The 8,094-nt window shown below is 39.4% G+C and overlaps 1 long non-coding RNA gene across 1 annotated transcript; it reads right to left on the reverse strand.

Annotated features, from left to right (window-relative positions):
- Positions 1–933: 933 nt before the first annotated feature.
- LOC130569473 (uncharacterized) lies at positions 934–3,304 on the reverse strand. The gene is made up of 3 exons (XR_008964850.1): positions 3,210–3,304; positions 2,272–2,853; positions 934–1,216 (listed from the first exon to the last, which is right to left on the reverse strand). It is a non-coding gene; the product is annotated as an uncharacterized LOC130569473 (long non-coding RNA).
- Positions 3,305–8,094: the final 4,790 nt, after the last annotated feature.

Here is an 8,094-nt window from a genome sequence, read left to right on the forward strand (position 1 = left end):
AGTTTTTTCTAACCAACAGCTAACGTTCCCGGAACGTTCCCTGCAGGTTCGTTTTTCTAACCAACAGCTAACGTTCCCGGAACGTTCCCTGCAGGTTCGTTTTTCTAACCAACAGCTAACGTTCCCGGAACGTTCCCTGCAGGTAATTTTTTTTGGAGTAACAATAAAACCAAAATATAACCTGCAGGGAACGTTCTGTACAGGTTCCCTTTAGGTTATTAACTAATAGCATTAAAAATAAACTTAATTAACATTAAGACTTACTGTGACCCTACATTAAAAATGTTAATTTTAAAAGCACCATACAAACACAGATGAAAACGTAACACTATTTAACTCTTAAAAAATATCTAAATATAAATTACCAAATGTGATCCTTTTAAGCCTGACAAAGCATTACCATTATCAGGCAATGCGGGCGCGCATGCACAAAGTTTTTTCTGTTACTTACCATTTTCCGAAGTCTGCATTCAGGTCTTCAAGCAAATTACGAATCAGGTCAGAAAGATTAGGGAAAGTGTAGAACTGGAACCACTTTTACTTTCAAGGAGCAATTACAAGCACATTATCAATATCACAAATGTATAAATCCCATGTGTGGCATCAGTGTTTTTTGTATGAATTTATCGATACTTATTGACAGTTTTACAGTGTTGAATCATGGATTTTGCCATCTGATAAGTGTAACATGAGTTCAGTTATTGTAAGACAGTACATTAAGTACAGAATACTGCCCTGTCTCTAAAAGACAGAGGGACTAAACACTACACTAGTGACAACATATAGAGGCAAACACTTCTGTACTCTGCTTACTGGAAAAATAGGCAGTAGATGTTTTTTAAATATTTTTGGGGGTTTACCATTACATAGACATAGCTGGCCTATCATCTTTCAGGCAAGCCTAAACAAACAGTAAACTACACATCACTACAATTACAAGAGGCTTTAACAGTTTTATTAAATAGGGAAAAAATCAAATATATGGAAGAAGAGAAATGACTGGGCAAATAATAAGCTTATGCAGAATCAATACAGGGAAAATAAAGCACTCATTCACTCCCAACATCAGGGGAATTGTTGCAAGACAATTAAAACAATGCTTGTCAGGGATGGAGTGTGTCCATTTGAATTATGCTGAAGTTGGGGAAACATTTTTTAATTCACCCCATCTGTGTCTTTCCTGTAAAGCTGACACTTGGTCCTAACAGATGAACACCTGCAAAAATAATAGTAGATTAATAGCAGCAGCAGCAGCAACAGCAAAAACAGCAAGGGTTATTCCTTATCATATATATATATATACAGGAATTATATCATAATAGCATTACGATACAGGGGGACACTGTCACTGCATGTTACACTGTCGCCATGATTACATGTCACATAAGTTTTGTTATAGAACCCATCTACATTTCAAAGAAAAATATATGCAAATTTAAACATGTTTAATGTGTTTACTAAAAAAACAAGGATTTTCTTTGCACCTGTTAGTTCTCAGTGCCATTTTAATAGAGGGGAAAGAGGATGGAAACAGCAATCATATTTTAAGCAGTCAATTTGATTTCCTTTATTATTACGAGTTCCCACAAATGCATGCCGCAATCAACCACTGCATTAACGCTGAGTGGTATACACTTTTCCTGGGGATAGTAGTGCTGTAAAGATTATGGCTGAAACTGGCAGGAGTTGTACTGCAGAATTGACTGGCTGGCTCCGACAACAACAGTATATGTATTGTTTATAAACAAGTGTTGTATTGCAATACTGTTTGCTACAGGCAGGATTGTTAAAATGTTATTACAAAACTCAGGAACAACAAATGCTTTTCTTGGCTGCACTGACAGCCAGGCAAAACTTTGTGGCTTTAAGAACAGTGTGATTCCACATCTCGCCATGATTAAATGACTGGAGACAGCAGAGAAAGATGAATGTTCTACCGTAGGTTATTCTTTAAATAATCAAATGCCACATGACAATATTTGAACAACATAAAAAGAAAATTATACTATAGCTTGTCAAGCTATACAGATTCTGTATTAATATGATTAAAATATTTTGTATACATCACAAAAAGATTTAGAAACGTAATGCAGGGAATGCTCAAATATATGGACAAAGCTAACTGCAACTGATAAATGTGGTTAAATTAGTATTATTACTTTTTGTCAATTACTTCTAATCACTGCATACAGAATCCAATTATACAATGAATTTAAACGTACTACGGTTGAGAAAAACAAACACTAAAGGGCATAAGAAAGATGGACTTACCTATTGTAGTTGTAGTTAACTCGCTTTATGTATCATGAAGGTTTCCAATGTATAGTGCAATTCCCAATTGCCTACATGCACCAGGCCATGTTTAAAAAGAGAATACAAGAACAAAAGGTTCTTGGTTTATTTTCTAAAGGTTTAAAATAAATTTGAGGTGACACTGACAGGTGAAAACCTACTGACCTGTCCTAGTTCACTCTTTGTACACTGCTAGGACCATGCTGAAGTGAATACTGACCAACCAGTCGTAGACGGAGGAGACATAAAAGTGTGAATGTCTGCTGAGCAAATACCACATACTTCATGATGTACAAAATCCAGCCTATTGTGCATTTACCACCAGAAACAATGAATTTCATCTGTCTTGATGCTTGCAAGCAGCACACTCCTGTTTGAGAATTTTCTTGCAGAGCTCACAAAATCAGGACAGCAGATGCTTATTCAAGTGGCTATTCAGTAGATGGAGATTACAAATTCTCCGTAGACTCAATCTGTGGAAGCCACATAATACAAATTACAAGACTGAACAGCGTCTTCTTTCTTAGGAGGCCGTTGAATTGAGTTGGATGAGTCATTTGACTAGAAAAAAGGATGGGGAAACAGGTAAGACATTTAAAAACTCATATACATATATATATGTATATACTTATTGTGAGAAATGTTTATGTTCAGGTAATACCTTTAGTTTTAATGGAAAAACCAATACTACTACAATTACACTAAAATGTATTCTGTATGGATGCATCTGTCACTTCGCTTAAATGTGTGGCAAACATTAAAGTTATCATCGTTGTTAAATTTTAATCTATACAAATTTCCTTAAGGTCTGGGGAAACATGGATCAAATTTTGAAAGATGTCACTATTTACTTACAAACCCACCAAAGACTATGATAAAAAACAACCATTTCCACACATCAAACAGATCATGCTTACCTCTCAACTGCACCTTGAGAAAACTTTTTCATCCATTGGCTTATGGGTGACACATGATATGTCATATCCTTGGTTTGTTGAATTATAGTCCAACCTGCAGGGAACGTTCCGGGAACGTTAGCTGTTGGTTAGAAAAACTAACCTGCAGGGAACGTTCCTGGAACGTTAGCTGCGGGTTAGAAAAAAACTAACCTGCAGGGAATGTTTCGGGAACGTTAGCTGTTGGTTAGAAAAAAACAACCTGCAGGGAACGTTCTGGGAACGTTAGCTTTTGGTTAGGAAAAATATAACCTATAGGGAACGTTCTGGGAACGTTCCCCTATGGTTCCCAACGAAAAAACCAAATGGGAACCATAGGGGAACGTTAGGGGAACGTTCTGTGTTTGCTGGGCAGGACCTTTTAATGTTGCCAAGTATTTCAGTTTTTCTAAGCTCGCGTTATCAGGCAAGCTTTGAATGGCCATTTAGCAAAAAAATTATGCAAATCTGGCAACTCTGGGATCTTACCCGCTAAACTAATGTAAACGTAGGCGCTGCTACACCGTTGATAGCGCTCTAAAAATGCAAATAGAACAATAAAAGACGAAAAGGGCACATGTTAAAGAGTGCTGTAATCATCTGTGGGTTACAATCAGTCAAAGATCGTAGAAACATGGTCATGAAAATGATCGGCATAACGGCTAAACGGTAAATAAGCTTCATACACTTTGACGCATGTGTGTTAACTTCTGATCTGCTGCTGTATCATTTAAAGCGATTTGGGAAATTAATGATGTTTTTACTGAAGTAACTATAGTTGAGTCTATAGTATTCTATAACTATAGTATTTCTGTTGAAATAAAAACAAAAGTACCCTGCCCAAAATACAACAGAAAATGTAATGGATTTAATGGTAATAATGGGAATTGTAATATGGATACTTTTTGTCTACCTGTAGGCTATGTGATGGATTGTATTGGTGGGATGGTACCCAAACACACTACAAAGAGGAATTTAATTTAAAAATCTCATTCTACTTCAAAAAATCTTTGTTTTATTTCAGCAGGGATGGTATTTGCAGTAAAACCACAGTATCCACAAATTTACCATTTTCTATATATAGGAACCATACTCCAATTAATAATCTTTAGTAAAACCACAGCAACTAAAAATACCTTAGTTTCATTATACTAGCTATAGTTCATGTTTGTAGTTAAATTATGGTCATACAAATGATAATAAATCCAACAAACACATGGCTTCTACACTTAACTATTTACAAGAACCTTACTACTTACTGGTAAATGGCTGCTAAAACTGGTTAAGGGAATATACAAAATAAAAAAAACACTGCTCATGAATACATATAGGCCAAGGGGGCTAATGAGGATAATTAGGCTAAATGATCATACAGGATTATATCTAAACTAAACACATATGTGCTAAACATATAAAGCTCTTAAAGGAGTTGCTCACTGCAAAATTTGCCTCCATTGACTTTCCATAGTAGGAATAAAAACTACTATGGAAAGTCAATGGGGGCAAATTTTGAAGTGAACTACTCCTTTAATACAACTGATACTGTGAGCTACTCAGTGTATTCAGTAGGTTGCTTCAGAGGCATAAGGTATACGACAATAAAACAATGCACAGCTGACATGAAGTAAATTTACTTTTAATACTTGAGCACTTTTAAAAGCACGTACTTCTGTACTTTTACTTAAGTAAGAATCTGTCTTTGCAACTTCTACTTGTAGTGGAGTAATATTTGACCAGTAGTATCCGTACTTTCACTCAAGTAAGGAAGTTGTGTACTTCGTCTGCAGATAAAAAATTGAGTCTATACCCATCATCAACTACACGACTTTCTGAGAAAAAAGTCTGCACCGACTGCCCAAAATCGGCAGACATTCTGCAACAACTGACGACTAACCCAGACTGGATATCTGGGCAAAAATCTGAATAAAAGTCGGGTAGTGAATTTCAGGCTTTACATGGAATTTGCCATGTTGTTTCTACAGTAGCCCTAAACAGACAAACTGCTCAACAGAGCGGGTTTCGTAAATATGTTATCTCCTTCGGCAGAAAGCAAAAACATCTTAGTCCTGTGTCAGCCACCATAGTGCTTTGAAAGGGTGAAAGGGTGGAGTGAGCCGTTGGTTGCAATTCACAACCTCACCACTAGATGCCGCTAAATTTCATTAAAATTTAATAAATTTCAAATTTATGTTAGTGTAATAAAATGTATGTGTTTTTATGGTTTTTACATACAACATGTAAATTGCATTTCAAAAATATGTAAAGTTTCTGTTAAATAAAAAAGTCTAGACCGTATACAATGTGGTAATCGGCCAGCAAAAAAGGTTTCCGTGAGGGTGACAGGACAACTAAAAAACTGTGGTAACACTTTAAGCAACACTTTCAATTAATAAAATGTCCTTGGCTTGTATTGCAACACTTAATATTGGCAACAAATCAAGAGACTTTTAAAGAATTACTTTAGGCACCAAAACAACTCCCATAAACTGAATAAGAATGCAATTTTAAGAGAACCTATGCCCCGTGATGCTTTGTGATATGTTTGTCCCTTCAGGGCTTGCCGTAGAAAGCATGTGTTTATGTGTGCTGAGGGACCTTGTCAGGTTAAGAAAAAGTTGTACATAAACACAGACTTTAAGAGTTGACGGGTGAGGCAAACTCCCAACAATCCTTCAATCTTTTCGAATTTGCCATACATGCCTTTGATTCTGCAGAAGAAAAATGGTTTGTCAGTTCTTCAGTGTGAATTGGAAGCAAGAAGTGGCACACCGGTGACTGCCAGGGTTTTAAAGCACGCCCCACCTGATCGCCACCAATGAATCCAAACCTATTGGTTGTTCAAAAGCATTGAGGAGAGTCAGTGGGGCCATTAACCCAGTCGAGTGTCGAGACGCTAGCGCTATTAACATTCACCCGAGCAGCGGGTACCTCCCATAATATTATCAGCAGCCCACCCACTATTTTCTTGAACTGTTTCTAAGAATTAATTTGCCGTCTCGTAGTCTGCACTGCAAGTGAGGGGAGTTAGGGCTGAATGTAGAAAGGGACGAAGTGCTTGTGTATAGTGTATTTACATATTCTGGAAGCACCGTGTTTCCATGTCTATTTATTAATTGCTCTTTCTCTTATTTTATAAAGTATTTTATACAGTGAAATGAAGACGGCAGAGTTCATCTACACAGGTGCGCGAGTGCAGTTATAGTGTGTGAGTGAAATAATGATGGATTAATTACATCAGTTAATAGAAGCAGTAATTAAGGAAACAGCAGGATTCGGATGCATGTGAACTGATTTATGACCTGTGCCTGAGGGGTTGTTCTCCAGCGGCTGTGTGAATGTTCGCACGTGTGCGTGTGTGTCACTCTATCAGATTTATGACTCATACGTCAGATTCTGTCCCTCCTTTTGTTAGTGTCATAAAACAGCTTATATTTTCAGAGTGAGCTTCATCCATAACTCACCGCTTTCATTCAGTAAAGATCCAAGAGTCTAGAAAGCAAGTTGTTCAGAGTGAATGTATGAACTATCTGAAGGGATTTTATTAATAACTGAAAACATTTTATGTGTTTTGATGTTAACCTTACATGGCAACAGCATTTTGGGGGCCTAAAAATGCACGTTTAAAAACGGATTTCAGAGTGCAAGTTTTTGAAATCAATGCTTTTATTATGCACACTACAAAAACAAGAGTTTGTGAAAAGGGCCATGTGCATACGTGTTTCTTTACTACAGTAAGTACTGTTACATCGCCAACTACAGGCCTGGCATGCATAACACAGCATTTGTAGTCGTTTTTGAGAATTATTTTAGACAAAATGTGTTAAAAATGCACGTTTCCCTCAGAGAATAAAAGTTCCCTTTCTGTCGGTCTCTCGACGTTGTGTCGAACCGACAGAATGGGGTTTGTCTTGAGAACCTATCATCTTCTGTGTATTTAGAAAAGGCCAATGAAAATTGGCGAATGAAATTTGCATGCCGGGCTCCTCCCCGGATGTCCGGGTATAAGAGGGAAGCCGGCGTGCTCATTCATTCACCTTTTGTTCTTCAGAGCCTACGCATCTGATGAGCTTCTCTACGATCTTGGTGATCATTCTTTCTGCTGGAATCTACGACGTGGACAGCGGTCGGTCCCTTCCTGCAGTGACTCTCCCCTGGGCGTCTCTGCAGTTCCGGAGGTGTTCGAGCAAATTTCCTTTTCTAAAAGAGCAAATTTCTCCAGCGTGGCTTGTCCCGCTGTTCTCATGGGTGCAACACACTCATCGAGGAGGGGGACGGACACAATGCCTGCTTCCAGTACGCTGGGGCAGACGTTGTGGATACGTCCTGCCCGCACTGCAGGCGGTGACAATTCAGACGTTGCGTAACAGGTGGCTGTGTTCCTACGGGACTCCACCTCGTTTGCTCCCCGTTCCGTGGCGGCAGGACTACGGCCCTGCCGTCCGCTACGGCAAGCAGCAAGGGTGATATGGGGATTACTGTGAGCGATAATCCGCCAGCCACGGGCTCACGGACCGTTAACACCTCGTCTCGCTCGTCTGGCCGTTCCCCAGGAGACGGTCCGCCGTCTTATTCCTCAATCACGTATTCGGACACGATGCGTGATGATGAGATGTCTCCTGCAGCATCGGGGGGTGACGTACTGCCATCCGACTCCGACGATTCCTCGGGCTCCCTCCCTCGGGGGGTCGAGCCCAGGAAAAAGCGGACGTCGAGATGTCGGCCATGCTTTCCCGGGCCGCCGTGAGTGTTGGGTTGCAGTGCCCGCACTGCCTCTCCCGGCGCTCGCGGCTGGCTACATGGCCCCTCGGGTTTGAGCGCGACTCCAAGCCGCGCCCGCCCCCAGTGCCGTGTTTACCGGAAGTGCATG

The sequence above is a fragment of the Triplophysa rosa genome, linkage group LG2 (genome assembly GCF_024868665.1).
Source record: "Triplophysa rosa linkage group LG2, Trosa_1v2, whole genome shotgun sequence".
NCBI classification, from domain to species: Eukaryota; Metazoa; Chordata; class Actinopteri; order Cypriniformes; family Nemacheilidae; genus Triplophysa; species Triplophysa rosa.